Genomic DNA, 18,467 nt, shown 5'->3' with positions numbered 1-18,467 from the left:
TTTGATCAGTGCTTCTGAAAGCGAGTGTGATCCAATGCTGCATCTTGTGTCAGCTCATTAGGAACTGCCTTCATTATAAATCCTGCTCGTTATCTGAGCCTGAACTGGAAGCCTGTGAATTAAGAGAGGAGTTAGACAAGGTTTTGTAGCTGGGTCTCAAACCATAGACAACATACCATAAACATGGTTTATGCTTTATAGACATAAACATAAACATAGTTTATAGGAAGGAGCCCTTGATGGGAAAGGTGCAGTCACTGATGAGCAGAAGGTAAAGCCCAGCACATGTCCCAGAAGTGAAGCAGGTGTGTTAAACAAGGGCATTGTCATTGTCTCACCTGCAGCCCCAGCCTGGGTACCCATAGCATGTTTGAAGCAGGACAGATAAACAGGAGTGCACGTGCACCAGCTTCCTTGGAGCTGAACTGCCAGGGAAGGGTCTGGGGGGAGCAGTCCCGGTGTTGGTGTTGATGGTGTTGGTGTTGGTGTTGGTGTTGTCAGCTTCACTCACCACACAGACAGCACAGCTGATGTTTTGACCCTGGAGAAGCAGCTCACTCCACAAGTGTTGCCCTAAGAATCAGGCCCTCAATATTGTTTTTCTGCAAGTTCTAGCCACTTTCCCAGGAAAGTAACTATAAACATAGGTGTTTATACATTCCATTAAAGATGTGCCTTTTGATGGACATTTCTCATGGCCAGCGTGGTTGGGAAGGTGTTAACCTGACTATCCAATCCCTGGTCGTGGTCAGAAACCTATAAATACTGAAAGAACAAATAAAGTTCACTCTTTCTTTCACCACACCTCAAACTGTGTCCATGTGACTCATTTCATGTCCAACAGTGACACAGAGATCTTGTCCATGAGGCTGCCCTGCCATCCTGGAATCATTGCTCTTCAGAAGCTTATATAGGACTGGAAAGTGAGAGATGTTCAGTGTCAATTATAGTTCATTTTTCTGGTAATCCACTGTTCTGTGGTAGATTTAGAGCTGCCTGGAGGGAGGTTAAGAGTCACTTTGTCCAACTGTCTGGAGAATCAATCTAAAATAGGAAGAGTGGGATGAGGGAGTGTTGAGGAGGCTTGTAAAATTCAGACACATAACATATTCAAACAGGATTTATTTTATATATACCAGTTAAACCAGATTAATTGGTTTTATTAAACCAATTCAATAAATTAAACTAATTAAGCTCCATCAGCATTTGAATACAGATTCATGATGTCCAGTGGAATTGGTTCTACTTGAGTGATTTCAGATTTCTTATGGTTTAGAAGAGTAACTGAGAATGAGCTGTGTTACCCCAATGAGGTGAGGGTTCTCAGACTCACAGAGTTATCTGAGACAGCACCCTGACACAAGGGAAGAATCCCAGCTGCACACCAGCTTGCTGCTCTGACCCCCCAACATCTGACCCCCCGTTGTTTGTGATCTGTGGTCAGACACAGCCCCATGAGCCCTCACTGGCTGGGGCCTGACATCCCCCAGAGCCACCAGGCAGATGTGGTGGGGTTTATCCTGCACAGGAGAAGGGGAGTGAAGCCAGCCAGGACTGGCCAGACTGGGGCCAGGGGCAGTCACTGGCTGGAGGGAGAAGGATGCTCATGACACTGTGTCAGCCCTTTGCAGCAGCCTTTACTCCCTGCTGAGGCAGTGGTGAATCACAGGACCATGGAATGGGTTGGGTTGGAAGACACCTGAAAGTTCATCTCATTCCAACCCCCCTGCCATGGCAGGGACACCTCCCACCATCCCAGGCTGCTCCAAGACTCTTCCAACCTGCCTTGGACACTTCCAGGGATCCAGGGGCAGCCACAGCTTCTCTGGGCACCCTGTGCCAGGGCCTGCCCACCCTGCCAGGGAACAATTCCTTCCCAATATCCCATCTATCTCTGTTCTCTGTCATTCCCCGTTTGTCCTGGCACTCCAGGGCTTTGTCCAAAGTCCCTGTCCAACTGCCTTGGAGCTCCTTTAGGCACTGAAAGGGGCTCTAAGGTCTCCTGGAACCTTCTCCAGGCTGAATAGCCCAGCTCTAGGTGAGGGTCACCAGCCCTCAAAGCATCTCTGTTGTCCTTTGGAATGGAATATTCATTGAGTAGGAATATCTGATGTAATCTAAAATCAATTAAACTGGAAAGCTCATCAGCATTCCTTGTTTCCTTTCACTTGTCTTGAGACCTGTGCATTGCTTGGATTTTAGGAAATGCATATTCTGGACCTCCAGACTGGGCAGCCAGGAGTGCCCAGTACCATTCCCCTCACGGACTCCCCATGGCAGAGCAGCATCAGGAACACCTGGGGCCAAATCCCTGCAGAGGAGCAGCACCTGCACTTTGCTCTGCTCTAGAGGGGCAGACCATGTACCAAGGGCTGTGAAATGCTCCCAGAAAAGCCTCTTCTTTACACCCTGTGGACATTAACTGCTGTGTGGGTCAGCACCTGCACTCTTTGCACTGTGGGGGCTCAGGCTCAGCCTCTCCAGAGCAGCTGCTCAGCCTGAGCCCCTGCGAGGAGCCACATCCATACCACCAGCTCTCTCTTGGTGCTGATGCTTTGCACCAAGGGTGCTCTTGACTGAGAGGGAAAGTGTTTTTCCTTCCTTATTCAGAGCATTCCTCAAGCATTTTAACTTGGGAGCTCAGTGTATGCCACAGGTCCTCTGCCAGACATGGGCCTTTCATAAGATTTTTTCTGTCTAATCACACAAAGAAGAATGCATTTGCCATTCTTAGCAGACTGTTTCACTGTGGTGTCTCTTTCTTCATCCCACAGTATATTTTCCCTGGTAAATTCATGTGTTTTACTCTGTGTATGTTTTGCCAAATGTGAAGAAAGAGGGGGATGCTGTTTCAGAAACAGACTTATTCCCAGCTATTCCCAGTAAAAAGCCTAATGCTAACAGGGTTTCACAGATTCTCCTGCAGCTGCCCATCAGCACATTTATCTCCACTGGTAAATCCCAGAAGCCTTAACCTCCAAATCTTGCTAATGAGAGATAGTCACATAAACCTTGGGCTGGCAGCAGAGGCTGCTGATACACATCACCACAGAGTGAGTGTTCTTAGAATTTTTGAACTGAAATTAAATGCTCTGTGGCTCTGCAGCATGGCAGGTGGATGTGCACAAAATAGCAATGGGGAGAACATGGAAATACAGGCAGTTCCCTGCCTGAATTTAACAGAGGTGTATACAGTGTGCTCTGGAGTTAACACCAGGGGGACATTATGTCCGTAGTCTCCCACGGTTTCCAGCCCACCCTGCACTGCCCAGGCAACTGGATATCACTGACAAAACCCTATCTAGCCCCAGCAAATGGACAAAGCCAATTTTTGGGCTGGCTGATGAGTTTGCACAGAGGCCCTGACCCTGCTTCAGTCTGCATCTCTGTGCACAGGTCTGGGGAACACAGCAGGAACAGAGAGCAAGCCGGAGCTCACTGTTGTTGTGCGCTGAGCCCCAGGGAAGTGGCGGTGCCAGGAGTCTGTCATTGGGACAGGTGATGCAGCTGATCCCCACGACACTGGCACACAGAGATGTGCAGCCCCAGCACACAGGGGTGCACAAGAACACTTTCCTAAACCCATCAGAGCTGTCTGCACTCCCTGGCCTCAGTGCATGTGGCAGGCTGGGCTGGAGCTGCAGGTGCCCCCAGGCAGCTGGCAGAGGGGTGCTGGGGGCTGCAGGCTCCGGCTGAGAAGCATTACCAGCTCCAGCTGCATCACCGGTGGAGAGCAGGACAAGCAGTGGAGGAGAAATGAAATGATCAGCAGGGATGGAGGGAGCACATGGAGGAGCAGCCACTCTCAAAGAGGAGTTTGTAGTGATGGCAAAGCAGTGTGACTCCTCGAACCTCTGATTTCTCTTAGGGTAGCAGGAATCCCTAAGCCATCAAAAGTGCGGGTCTGGCGCCTGGCTTTGATGCAGGGGGAGCTGACACATGAGCCTGGGGAGCAGTGTGTGTCCTGCCCGCAGCATCCTGCCTCTGTTCACGAGCACTGTGGGTTTGCATGATTAAAAATTAACATCTAGCCCGGGACAGCATTTCGCTTTCTCCAGGCATCCTCCTGTAGCAGATGTCTCCAGACTCTGAGGTTAGAACCACTTAAGAACTAAGAAAAGCCACGGGACGATTTCCAGCGGGGTGCGGAGGCGCTGTCCCTGTGCCCGTGTCCAGCGGGGCTCGCAGCAGCTCCGAGCGCTTCCCTTGCCCTCCAGCAGTCTCGGGGGGGGGGGGGGTGCTTTGCTGCTCCCCGCTCCTTCCCAGCACTCTAAACAGTGATTTCAACCGGGGAACGAGCCGCAAGTGAGCAGCGAGCTCCCGTCCCGGCCGAGGCACGGTAAGCGGGGCTGGGCGCTCCCGGCTCCATCCCGTCCCCCGCGGCCGCCGAGCATCCCGGGGCGGGGCTGGGCCGGGCTGTGCTGCGGGCGGGGGTGGCTCCGGGGCCGCCCCCATCGCCCGTTTCCTCCCCCGGGCCCGGCCGGAGCCCGCTGCCCTCCCTGGCGGCGGTAGCGGGGCCGCAGCCCGGCCGTGCGCTCCGGCTGAGCCGCGGGACGGGCCCGAGGGACGGCGGAGCAAGTGAGCGGGCTTCTTCCCCTTCTTCCCTCTTCTCTCCCCTCTCCCCCTGCTCTCCTCCCTTCCTCGTGGGTTCCCCCCACAGCCCGTGGCTGTCGGGAGCGCAGGGATCTGCTGCTGCAGGAGCCCGGCACTTGCAGAACATCTCTGGCTTTGCGGCACGTTTAAATTTTCTTTTCCTTTCCCTTTTCCCTCTTACACTCGGAGTAGCTAATTGGGTAGGAAAACACGAACTGCAGGGGTGGGATTACTTCATGCTCTTGCAATGCTGTTTTGCTGTTGGATTTCAGTCGTTTGGCGTGAACAGAGCCTGCCTGGCGGTGCTGCCCTGGAGCGCGGCGGGGCCCGGGCGCTGCTCTTCCACCAGCGCCTTTATTCCTTAGCAGCTCTGTGCTTGGAGGGACCATTGTCTGTGTTGCTGCCTTGCTTTCGGAGGAGGCTTGTTCTTTTGAACAGCGGGTCCCGCAGTAATCCCTGTCCGTGGTGTGTGCCCAGACGCTTCCTCATCTGGCAGGTTCATTCCATTACCAGGGCTTTTCTCCTTTACTTTGGAGATTTCCGTAGAGTAAGTGATGATCTCCAGGGAAGCAGCGATGCCGACAGCGGGCTGTTTGCTTTCCTGGCTGGTGTCCTGGCTCCTGCAGCCGTGGATTGTCACTCTGTGGAGCAGCTCCGATTTTTCTCCTCTGTTTGTGAAAGCTGGATTTCTTCAAGTTTGTCTGAGAATGGGGGAACAGGGGAATTTCTTGTGCAGGTGGCACTGAAGTTCATCTAGCCAAACCAGCAGAAATTGCTTCCCTGAGAATACATATGTGTAGATATGCTCCCTGAACAATTTATTCTTGAATATGAGCAACAAGTTGTGTGTGTTTTATAGAAATAAATACAGAGGAGGTGAGTGCCTGGCATTGATTCCTGAGGCCTGGAGTCAGCAGGATGCTTCAACTTGGGGATGAGCGAGTTGGAGTTGGTCCTTGGGTTGGCTGGATGCATGTTTACACCACTGGAACATCTGCAGGGGAAGGATCAGTTTGTGTTTGTCTCATGCTCAGCTTTCCCGTGTATTCCCCTCCAGAAGGAGATGCAGTGTGGTGCTCAGGAACTCACTTCTCCTTGTTACTCTTCCCCCTAAGGGCACTGTTTTTGCTCTCAACTGGCAATTCCAGCAGTGAAATAAGGAGGGGGCAATTTGTCTTCCTTCTTTACCATAAATATTTTACCTGTGAAACAGTAACCTCAGAAATACTTAAAACCCAGGGAAATTTGCTTTGTGTTTCTTAAGCTTGGCCTGTCTCCAATGGTATCATGCTCTGGGATTGGCTGTTCTGCTTTATTTCCCTGAATTAATTTCATTGTGGCACTGAGAACTCCCCTGTGGTCCCTGGAAGAATTTTGAGAAGTTCAGAATTGCTGAATAATGTTTTTTCTTCCTTGAAATAGAGGTGGGAAATTTCCTATCCCAACCTGTCCCTGAGTACCTGAAAGTTGACTTTTACAGCTTTCAGCTCAGCAAATCTGGGCTTCATTAACAAATCTTTTTTAAAGTGACTTTTCTCATCTAAAGTTATGAAAAGTTGATACCTCTCATAATAGGTGGATGAATTAGTTAGATGAGTAGAGACATTCCTGCTCCCCTTCTGCTAAGTGAAAATACACGCTTTTATGCTGACAACAATTGTTTAAATGATTCCCAGCCCCAGGGAGCCTACAGTCCATTCCTGTTTGCACCCTGGAGCTGTGTCAGTCTCAGATGGCCTTTCCCAGTGTAGGGAAGGCAGATGTTCTTGGTGAGGTTGTTCCCCAGTGAGCCAGAGCCCCACAGAGAAAGAGATGTCACCTTGGTGGCTCTTTCTGGAGAACAGCCTCATTGGCATGAGACATCTCCATCCTTGTGCAGCAGCAGGAGCTATCACAGCTTTCTCCAGTGACACCTGCTGTGATGTTCATGGGGAGCTTGGGGTGTGACAATGTCCTGTTCCTCCAGGATTATCAGAACAGCTGTCAGAGAGGGGTCAGATGTTCTCTCCAGCATGGAGGTTGTTATGGCAATGGGAATGTCAATTCTTAGCCCTTTACCTCCAGCCAGTCATAACTGAAAAGCAAACACTTTTCTTGTCATCTCTAAGATTTTGGGTTTTAAGAGGGTACATTATCACCATTTGCACAGAACTCAGTAATTCCTGTCCCTGTCATCCATGTGCAGCATTGCTGCTTTTGGGAATGGCGTGGGAGCAGTGCAGGGCTGGGGCAGAGCCTGTGTGTCTGGAGCCAGCAGCAGAGTGCCTGGGGAATCCCAGGATCTGGAGATAGAGCTGCAGAGGATGTTACATGAGGGGAAGCTGAGCCAAAATGTACCCAAGAGCTCTGTCTGTCCTGGCTTCTGGCAGCAGAAGCAGGCAAGGACGTGAGGACAGCCTTGGGGCACTGCTGGCAGGGCCTGGCTGCTCTCAGGTGCAGCAGTGCTGAGGCAGCTGCTCCCTGTGGGGCTGTTTTTGTCCCAAAAGGAGAAATGTGTGTTGGCAGCTTCCCCAGCACCGGGATGGCAACGAGGACCAGGGCTGTGCTCAGCTCTTTGCAGCCTGCATCCTCTCCAGGCTGGTCTTGCAGTCCCCTTCTAGCTTGCTTCAAGTTTTTCCCAGCTCTAAAGTTGAGATGTTAAATGACATCTTTGTGCTGAGCTGTGGCAGGCGAGGGATGCTGTGTCTTGCTGAGGCTCCGTGGAATGTCACAGCCTGTTTGCTGCAGCCCTAAGACAGGAAGGGACAAGTACCAGTCCCTGTGGCTCCTGGCCTGGGCAGCCCCATGATCCTGTTGCTGCATTCCTGTATTCCACACCTGTCTTGCTGAGCTGCAGGAGTCCCTCACTTACCTGTGAGACACTTGACCTGTGTCTCACTGGGCCAGAATGACAGCATGGGGACCTAATCCCGCCTTGGCTGGCACTGCTGGTGTTTTTGGGGGATGCAAAAAGGTATGAGGAACGACCACAGAGCTGGAGGATGGACACAGAGAGAACAGCAGGAGAACAGCAGTGCCATTTCAGTGGCACTGAATTGTCCTGGGCAGGGTTACAGGGTGGGCTGGATGCTGTTGCTCAGGTGGAACCAGTTACTGTGGGCTCTGCTCCCCTTCAGCTGCTGGGTGGGAGAGGCCCTCAGGCTCCCTTGCTCTGCTGGTGCCATCCCAGTGCTTTCATGCTTTGGGATTGCACCCGTGCTTTGCTCACCACTGCTGGCCCCAGGGACAAAGGGACAGGATGTTGCTGGCTGGGATCACTTCATGGGTGATCTCTCTCCAGGATGGTGCCCAAAGGAAAGGCAGTGCACGAGCACAGGTCCAGTTTTTGTTTTTTGGGAGGGAGGGTCCTCTCTGCCAAGACCCCCTGCACGAGCAGGAGAGGTTGTCCCACCAAAAGTCTGCTTGGGTCCCCTTCAGGGCAGTGATGTTTGGTGGCACTGGCTGTGGGCACGGCCCCATTGGGCTGTAGTGGCAGTGCTGAGTCACCCACTGGTGCTGGCAGCCCTGGACAGCAGGGCTGGCACAGCTGGCTCTAGGTGGAGTGTTTGCACTGGAGAGCCCAGGCTTTCGGCAGCTTTAATAGGAACTTACTTTTTGTGATAAATTGATGGCTTCATTTTTTGACCTTTCAAGCTTTTCATGCATTAGCTACATGTAGGAAATGTAATTTTCCATGCTGAGAAACCAGCTCTGAAGCAGAATGACTGATGTGATCTTTTTTTGGATGTCTGGCAGACCAAATTTAGTGTGAAACAAGGCTTGAATCCTGGGCTGAGCTCTTCTGCCTCAGAGATTTGGTGTCTGCATGATAGGGAGTTGAAAAAGGGAGCAGGGAGAATTCAGTAGAATTATTTTCTTTTGATGGCTGTGAAGTTCCTGGAGAGACACCAAGGCACAAGGGTTTCCAGATTTATACAGGGATTTCAGTGACTGAAGAGTAATTTGAAGGGAAAAAAATAAATGCTAAAATGAGGGAGGCTGAGGACTGCTTGGTCCTGAGCACCTTGGTCTGCAGAGCTCCCTGATCCTGTTCCCACTGCTGGTGGCAGCTGGGGTCTGGCCCTGCTGTGCTGAGCAGAGTTGTGGCAGCTCCAGCGTTGCTCTGTGTGCATTGAGGCAGCTGTCTCTGAGTTATCTCTCCCCTTGTTGTTCTTCTAGCTTCCTGGGGATGTAATGCTGGGCTGTCCCTGTTCTGGGTGCTTTGGGGTTAGCATTTATAAGCCTTCTTCCAAAAAAGAGGCAGAAACTTGTCTGTCCTAAGAGCCTGCCTCTGTTTTCCCTACAGCTGCCATAGGTTACAGAACATCCAGATGAATGTTCTTTGTGTGCCTGCACGTCACAATGGTGCCAGTATCCAGCCTGGTTCTGGGGATGTGTAACCAGTCTAACACCCAGTTTTGTGTTAGTTTACAGGAGGTACCTGGGGACATCACTTTGAGGTGCTCTGTGCCCGTGTCTGCAGCAGCCTTGGCTGGCAGAGGATGCCTTTGCCTCTCAGAGCATCGCAGGTGACACTGTGAGAGCTGCCCACACACGTGAGCCTGCCAGTGGTAGGAGTCGGGCAGGGCAGCTGCCTGTCTTGCTTTTAATATTTCATAGAGTGCTAAGAATGTGTGACCTGCATGAGAGCCCAGGAGTCCCTAGGATGTGAGTTCTGCTTTCACTTGAAGCTCCCCCCTGCCATACAGTGCTGTGCAGGTTCAATGGGAAGGGAACAGTTGCCCTCTGGCTGTGATTGAGCTTCTTAGATCAGACCTCTTTGCTATTTTGCTGCACAAACATCCCTTTCTAACAGTGCAGAGGGGAAACTGGACTAATCCTCTCTTTCAATGCATTTAATCTGTGTGTGAACCTTGGCTGGGTACTGTAAGGCACATGGCCACAAAGCCCAACCACAGCAGATGCAGGCAGCACTCCTAGTGCAGCCCTGCAAGGCCAGGTGGGTTGAGCTTCTGAACTCCAGACAAGCCTGTGAGGACCTCAAAGAACATCATCTTCTCCTTTTGTTCAGGCTTTTCCTTATCTCTAAGATGAGGAAAAGTGATTTCCCAGCCCTCCTCAAAAGCAGAGCTGTAAAGATCTTGTCAATTAGTGACTGGTAAGTGCTTGGAGGCTTTTGGCTACAGGACAGGGGGAAAGGCAGGATGGGGGTGTTATGTTGCAGCACTGTCTTGAGGTCTTGTCCCTACTGTTCCAAGTGTAGGGGAAATCTCGGCTTGGCCTTGGGTGGGAGCTGTGCAGTGCTGGTTCCTGAGGTGCTGAAGCACAGCCCCGTGATCAGGTGACTGTGACTGCAGGTGATTCTGAGTGGGAAGGGTTTAAGCCCTCCCTGTGCCACAGCCGGCTTCCCAATCTGCCTCCTGCTGCCCACTGGGACCCCAGCTGCTCTCCTGAGCAGCAGGATCCTTGTCCCAGCCCTTAGGGCATCAGCCAAGGGGTCTTCCCTCTGCTTTGTCCCTCAAACCTGACAGATCCGAGCTTCTCTTTCTTGGGCATCTCTCCTCATGCCCTTGCTGGGGCAGCTTGCTCTGAAGCTGGTACATGCTGAATGTGCCTGGAGGGTCTGTAAGTACACAAAGGACAGAGGGGAAAACATCATTTGGAAAGGTGGCTCTTCATGGATGTACTTGGGAAAGATCCTTGCTGGTGTGCCAGTGCCTCGTGCAGGAGATCAGACTGACTCCAGGGCAGCTGGTGGCTCTGTTGAGTGGCCAATGCCTCATAAGAGGGGAGGTGTGAGAGCTTTAGGGAGCTGCTGCTCAGTTCCACACACACAGTGCTTCCTGAGGTAAATAATTGTGCTGTGAAATGTGTTAAATCTCTGGGGCCCTCACAGTGAGTCTGGATGCCCAGAGTCAGTTCTCTTCATTCACAAAGAAGAGATGTGATGGAGGAGGAGCAAACCTGCTGTGCAGGTCTGGCAGGGATCTGCCCTGCCTGGGATGCCATGGCAGCTTGTCCTGGTGCCTGCTTTGAAGAGGGAGGGAAGGGAGGGCTGCCCCACACACCAGCCCTGCACCTCTGGTTATTGTTCCTGGCTGCAGGGTGATGTTCCTCCGTGCTCTCAGTCTAGATTGCTTCCCAGGGAACAGCCTCTGGATATGCTGGTGTTGGCTTGGGTTTCCTCCTATGCAAATGAGTTTATAGGAATGTACTAAACTCCTTTACAAAACAGCTTGAGCACTAATGAAAGACATCACTGTATAAGAGAAAAATATTGTTAGTGCATTACTACTGTCATTAATGAGGTCAGATCATTGCCTTGGAACAGAATTAGTTTGTTTTCCTCTAATCTGTTTTAGTAGCTAGAGTGCTCAATAATTACTCATGTCCTTGTGAAAGGGATGGGACAGCGTGACTAGAGCTGCTGGCAGACTGCTCTGACTCTGAAATGAATTGTGCAGATGATTTTTGAGAAGGCATCTTTCCAGCTGCACAGTGCCCCTGGAGTAATGCTGGCAGAGCCCAGCTTCAGCCAGGAATGGTCATGGTCCACAGCACGGCTCCTGTGGAAAGAGTGTCCGGAGGGGGATTCAGAGAGGCATTAGCAGCAGGAACATCTTTGGACTCTGCTGTTGTCTTCATGTTTATGATCCTGTTTGACTTACAGCATGTAAATGTCTCTCTGAACTATTCTTTTCTCTAGTCTATGCAAATTTTCAAGCCCCCAGGAGCTCTCAAATACAGCTGCTTTCTAAACCAGAAGATTTACTCCTGGGTATTTGCACCTCTAGAATCTTCTCTTTATGCTTTGTTTTGTTTTTCCTGATGTCATTGGTTTATTCCTGAAAAGACAGACTGTGGCCACCAGGATGGATGGACAGGGTGCTGAGAGCCACTGCTGTGGAGGTGGCCTGGCTCAGGAGGAATGATTGTCAGCAGGTCATGCTTTCCCTCATGGGTGTGATGGTTGTGCATGTGGCTTTCTGCATGTGCAGCTGCTGCCCAGCAAGGGAAGAGCTGTGGTTGGAGACCTTCTCCTGTGCTCAGGGCACTCAGGGTGGGCTGTGAGACCATGGGACCTCCTGTGCCCTCACTCTCTCTCAAGTCCTGTACCTGTAAGCTGAGTCAGAGTGCAGCTTCTGATCAAAAATCAAGCTGAGCTTAACCATCTCATCCATGCTGGAGGTGAAAGGTTCTTAGGTTCCTCTGCAGCATCTGCCTGGCAGCTCCCAGGGAGTGCAGTGCAGGGGTAGCAGAGCTGCAGCATTGTGGAGCTGGAGCAGGGAATGGCTCTTGCTGGCACTGTGGCCTCCTTTTGGTTGTGCTCTCCCTTGTCCTTGATGGGTCCTTGCAGGAACCTGGGTAGGGCTCACAGTGCCACAGCTCAGCAGTTTCTTTTCAAGTGGTTCTTTCCTGCAGAAGGATGAGTTTATTCTGGAGCCCCCAGCTTTTCCCTCTCCTTAATCCACTTGCTGACTTCAGCTAAAGTGGTGCTAATCCTTGCTTTACTTTCCATTTCCTTCCTCGTGTTTCCTTCTGGCTCAGCTCGGATGTGTTTTGTCCCCTGGGGCTGAGGGAGCTGCTGCTGGGCAGTGACTCTCTTGGAGGGGTGCCAGGAGTGTTGTGGCTGGGGCAGTTTAGGGCTGGATCTCTGCACCTCAGGGTTTGCCTGTCTGGGTGGCCATGACCAGTGAAGTGTCTCTTGTCAGGAGTACACAGGAGCCTTGCTGGGTCTGCTGCTCCATCAGTGTCCCCCCACCTCATGGGCACTGCAGCCAAGACTGCTCAAGGCCTTTACATCCCTGACAATTATTCCTGATCTGTAGTGAGGCCCAGCAGAGTGTCTCTTTCTGCTCTCTCCTGTGTTAGGGAGCTGTCACCAGTGCTCCCCAGAAACCATCTGACTTGCTCGAGTCCCACTGTGCTGTTCCTCCAGCATGTACTTGGGTTGTTGAAATCCCATGAGGATCAGGATCTGCAAACACCAGACCTCTACCATGTGCCAGAATATCTCAACTACTTCTCCCTGAGCAGGTGGTCTATTGTCACCCAGCACAATGTCACCTGTGTTTGTCTGTCCCCCAGCCCTGAGCTCTCAACAGGCTCTTCAGCTCTCCTGAGGCACAGCCTGATGGGCCCTAAGCAGCTCTTCCTCACTGTCCCACAGAGCCTGTGTCCATCCATGGCACTCGTGGTCACTCAGCTGTCCCACCGTGTCCTGTGTCCCAGCCCTGCCTCCAGGCTCTGTCCTGTGTGGGGGGCTCAAGCCAGGCACCAGCTGCACCATGGGCCTCTCTCTTAATCTGTTTTCAGTTTCCCACATTTTAATTCCATTGAATGCCCTTAATTCCCGTGTCACGGAACAAGGAGAGCTCTGTCCAGAAAAGCTCTGTTAGAGACGTGTATTTTGGCAATTCTAAAAATACACCTTGCTCTGCTTGCCTGGGCTTGTGCAGGGTAGCCATGGCAACGTGGCTCCAGGAGCAGGGTTAAAAACAATTGCTCCAATTAAGGGGGAAATAGAGCTATTCAAACTTATCAAACCCCAAAATTTAGAAAATATTAAGTAACAAACACCATGTGTGATTCTGTGGTCTGTTTTGGATTGATTGTATTGGTGCCCCTTCCACTCTTAAGGAGCATCCCAAGTGCTGATAGAGCTGGGAATGCTCAGTGTGAAGAACAGACAGCTCCAGGGAGAGCTCAGTGCCCCTTTCAGTGCCTAAAGGGGCTCCAGGAGAGCTGCAGAGAGACTTGGGACAAGGGATGGAGGGACAGGACACAGGGAATGGCTTCCACTGCCAGAGGGCAGGGATGGATGGGATATTGGGAAGGAATTGTTCCCTGGCAGGGTGGGCAGGCCCTGGCACAGGGTGCCCAGAGAAGCTGTGGCTGCCCCTGGATCCCTGGAAGTGTCCAAGGCCAGGCTGGATGGGGCTTGGAGGAACCTGGGACAGTGGAAGGTGTCACTGCCCATGGCAGGGGTGGAATGAGATCATCCTAAAGGTCCCTTTTCATCATTCCATGGCTCTATGAAAGAGAACAGGCTTGCTGAAACACGGGGAGTGTTTCTAGGACAAAAGCATGTTCTGAAGAACGGTTTTGGCTGGCAGTGCTGGCCTGTGAGAGGGCAGGTGGATGTTGTAATTTGTGTGCTGAGCTGAAGTCCCTCAAAATCAATGGAGATGCTTTCATTGATGTATTAGCTTAGGGCTGGGAATACAGGCTTGGTAAAAGTGACCAGATGAGTCTGAAAGCAACGTGCTATTGTTTTTAAACTAGATTTGCCTTAATTGTACTTGCTATGCCCTGGCCACGGCCAGAGGAACTGTCAGGAATGTCATCAGCTTGCTGGGGAGTGTCTGTCTAGTGGAGCTGACTCAGCAAGGTGGTGCTTCAAAAAGCTTTAAATAAAATTATTTCTAGCACTTTATTTTTGCTGTGCCTCACAGCAAAACAGAATGAAAGGATTCAGGGCATCTCTTTCCAAAGTATTTTCAGGTTTTTGTTGATTTGCAGGTGTTTTCCTTCCCTGGCTGATTGTGCTTCGCCACCTTGTCATGCTGGTGCCATCCCATGTTTTTTGGGGTATGGACAAAGGGCTTTGGGTGCAAATGTGCCTCTGCCTGATCCTTAGAAGTTTCAGAGCTCAGGGCAGAGAGTGGTGATGTTTCTGCTGCCTGTTCTTGGGCTTCAACCTGAGCTGGTGAGAATCCTGCCCTGCCTGTTCTCCCCAGGAGCTCAGCTTGGCTCTCCATCAGCCCCATTGACCCTGAGGAGCCTCTGGAAGCTTCTTGCTGTGTGTGGCAGCACTGGAGAGGAGGGCCCCAGGGAGGGGTCCCAGTCACTGACTGGTTTGGGCTGTCCTGGAGCACACAGGCGAGCTGGAGGTTAAAGCCAGGCCGAGGAGTGGATGCGAGGCCGAGGTCCGTGCAGAGGAAGGAAGCGGGGGCGTGCAGCTGCGTGGGGAGGATGCTGCGCCTGCTGGAGAGCACCAGCAGGGTCTCCTGAGACAATTTAGGTGAAGGAAGCTGCGATGAAGTCACTGCTTTACTTGGCTTGGTGGTGGCAGGAGGTGTTGTTAGTGGTGCTGGGGGGTGAGGAGTTCAAGTTAAAGGTGGTAGAAAGCAAACGAGTGCATGTGCTGTGTGCAGGGCACGGTCCCTGGGCTGTCCACACATGGGGAGGTCAGTGTTTCATAGAACTGCTTTGGGTTGGAATGGACCTTCAAGGTCATCTTGTTCCAACACCTTCTGTGGGCAGGTTTAACACAGATGCCACAGAGAGGGATCTCTCCAGGATCTGGTCCTTCCCCTCCCTCCACTGGGTATGAGTGACCTCAGCTGTGTCCTGTGAGCACAGTCTGTGCTGGTGCCTTGGCAGGGTCTCAGGTGGCTGCTAGTCCCTGGGGAAGGCAGCTGTGGGTGTCCCCACGGCTCCTCGGGCCTTCAGGGGTGGCACTGGCCCAGGTGGAAGAAGTGCAGCCTCTGTGTCACTGCAGCAATTCCTTCCACTTGCAGAGAAGCTTTGGGCAGAACAGGAATTGGAGTCTTTTAAGAAGACTTAGGCAAATTTAAAAATTTTTAGGGTGAATGTCTTTGAATTATGGTTTGCATCAATTTGGGTTAATGGAGCTGGAGGCCATCCCATAGTGTGGGTTTTTTTGCATAGGTTAGAGCAGAAGTGTGCATGGAGCTGTTCTGGGAGCTGGGCCAGGCTGGGAAGGAGGCAGAGCTGGTGGGGGAAGGCTCGAACAGGGCTGGTGGTGAAGCTGGCGGCGCACGACAGTGCCAGGAGCCTTCCCAGGCTCTGACTTAGGTGCTGGCTCCTGGCCAGGGCTGGTTTGGTGGGTGAGGACTCACAGTGAAGCTCCTGGGGAGGTGATTTGCCTTGTGCTCAGGGAGCAGTGAGCTTGGAAGGGCAGAGCAGAAGGGTCGTGTGTGGAACAGCCGAGGGCTCGCGCTGTGACCGGACACGGCCACCCCTGCAGCCGTGGCAGCGCTGGCAGGTGCAGGTTTGGCTCCAAGCCTTGTTGGGTGGGAGGGAGGTGGGCAGTGGGATTTCACTCCAATCCACAGGCTGCTTGGAAGGGCTCTCCAAGGCTGGGCCTTCCCACATCCTCTCGAGCTGTCACACCTTGCAACGTATGGCACAACTCCAGCAGGATTCAGTGCCTGTCTTTTCCTCTGTGACTTTGTGTGGTCTTTGCACATTACTTGATGTCAGTCTGGTTCTTCAGCCCTTCCTCCAGCAGCTCTGGTGTTTGTTACACGTTTATGTGCCTTTCCTTTGCCCATAGCAGGGATGCTGTGGAAGTGAAGTCCTATGCTTTCTCCTGTCTGTTGCCTTGGTGGCCGTGATCCCTTGTGAAATGCCTTTGCTGTTCCAGCTGAGCGTGCACAGGGGGCTGCAGAGGGATGATGTGTTTAGGGAGAGGTGGCATAAAGAGCTCTCTTCCCTCTGTCTGAGGTGGAATGTCAAGAGGATCTCTTACAATGTGTGCTTGCCCTATTCCTGCAAAATTACAATTAGCACTAATTAAGTGGAGGTTAACCTCCACTGTGCATCCTGCAAATTAATGGGATGTGCCATTACCTTATCTTGCAGCACTAGAGGTTCTTGGAAATTACTTGGAAAGGGGTATATTCTTGTGTGTGGTTTGAATTTTTAATTTATGTTAATAGTTCAAGCTTGAATTAATTAATTTTGAATGATGGACCTTTGATCTTTTTTTAACACTCTTGCTTCTGCAGCTTAATATAGCTTTCCAGCTCTTGTCTCATTGTAGTGAAATGAATTGGGTAAATATACATACCATGATAAAAGTATGCAAATAGACCCTGAGCCACAGGGGTGGTGAAGCTGGTCTGGTCTCTGTGTGTGGGTGTGCACTGAGGGAGCTCTGCTGCTGCCACTCCAAGGGGGGAATGCAGCAGGATCCACAGGTTTAGTGCAAGATAGTGTGTTATTTCATCTTGGAGGGAGTTCTGGTGACAAAACTCATCTTGTAGCTTTGGGCTTGCCTTTGGAGGTGGTCTGTTGGGTTTGTGGTTGTGTGTTTGAATAGAGCTTCATCTTTCCTGGGCAGTCTTTTCTTGTGTAAGGCTCCCTGCTGCAACACCCAGCGAGCACAGGCAGGTCATCCATGAGCCCAGGATCTGAGGTGCCTTGGCAGTGCCCAGTGCAGGGGAGTGGGCACTGCCCTGGGTCTCTGGCCATACTGGTGCTGGTGTAAGCCAGGTACCACTGTCCTTCTTGCCCATGTGGGCACTCCTGTCTCATTCAGCTGCACCATTTGACCCTCACCCTCAGGGCCTTTCCCCAGGGCACATTCCAGCCACTGTGTTCCATTCTTGGAGCATTCCATGGGGTTGTTGTGACCCGAGTGCAGGATGAGGCACTGAGCCTTGTTGGATTCTTGTACAGGGGTGTTGGCCCATGCAGCCTGTCCAGATCCCTCTGCAGAGTCTTCTTGCCCTCCAGCAGATCAATATCCTGACCAGCCTGGTGTCACCTGTGTTCTGAGGGTGCCCTCGACCCTCTTGGCCAGCTCATCAAAGATCTGGAACAGACCTGGCCCCAACACTGAGCCCTGGGGAGCACCACTAGTGACTGGCTGCCAGCTGGATGGAGCTTTGTTCTCCACTCCAGGGGAGATGGGCCCAGCCAGCCCATTTTTCCCCCAGCAAACAGGGCCCCTGTCCAAGCCATGAACAGCCACTTTCCCCAGGAGAATGCTGTGGGGAGCAAAGGCTTTACTGAAGTCCAGGTAGACACATCCACAGACTTTTATTCCCATCAACTGAAGAGATCACCCTGTCACAGAAGGAAGTCAGGCTGCTCAAGCAGGCCCTGCCTTTCATGAGCCTGTGCTGCCTGGCCCTGATTCCCTGGTTGTCCTGAACATGGCATGTGGTTGCCTCAAGATGATCTTCTCCATGAACTTCCCCTGAACTGAGGTCAGACTGGCAGTCTGTACTTCCCCAGATTCTCCTTCCAACCCTTCTTGTGGATGAGCATCACACTGGCACTTCCAGGCAGCTGGGTGAGAGCCAGGACTGCTGCTAAATGATGGAAAGTGCTTCAGTGAGCTCTTGCAGCACCTCCCTCAGCACGCTTTGGTGGATCCCATCTGGCATCAGAAACTTGTGAGTGTCTGAGTGCTGCAGCATTTTGCTGATTCTTTCCTCTTTTGGAATTTATGGGGTCTTCATTCTGCTCCTTGTCCCCAGCTTGGGGGGCTGAGTACTCAGAGAGCAACTGAACTTATTATTTGAGCCAGTTCTGCAATGTTTTAAAATTTAAAACAGCAGATATCATCTCGGAAGTTTCCCAGTCCCTGCCAGAGCATTGACCTTGTGAGGCTGACTTCAGAGGAAGCCACATCTTCTGAGCAGGGGGGAGACAGCAGCCAAGCTTCCTTTCCCTGTGTGCTCCCAAGATGTGGGGACCCACGGGTGTTTCTGAATCCAGATCCAGGCCTGCCCTTCCGGACTGATGTCGATGGCCCTGCTCCCTGCAGTCCCCTGCTCTGGTGGGAAGCTTCAGTTGTGCTGTTCCCAGCTCCTTATCTCACAGTGCAGGGACTGGCAGGGGCTTCACCGTGGTCACCATCCAGCATTCCTGCTTTCTGCCTCTGTCTGGCAGCTGTGTTACCTGGGATTGAGGGATTTCTGTCTGGGAAGAGCAAATTTACTGGGGGGACGGGAAGGTCTTAAGAGTGATCTCGTTATTTTCTCAACCCACGAGAGGGAAGCAGAAGGGTTGGCAGCAGTGCTCTTGCTCTTTATTTTTTGTGGTCGGTTGCTGACTGAAATGAATGGTGGCTGCTGCCTGTGTAGCACAGGAGGTCTTGCAGGAGGGGAAAGAGATGCTGAAAGGGGCTGCCATAGCAGTTGCTTCTTCAACAAAGTGCTCTAGATGGACTGGGT

Source organism: Parus major, chromosome 14 (genome assembly GCF_001522545.3).
Source record: "Parus major isolate Abel chromosome 14, Parus_major1.1, whole genome shotgun sequence".
Classification (NCBI taxonomy): domain Eukaryota; kingdom Metazoa; phylum Chordata; class Aves; order Passeriformes; family Paridae; genus Parus; species Parus major.
The sequence above is the reverse complement of the archived record's forward strand: the minus strand, read 5'-3'. Positions refer to the sequence as shown.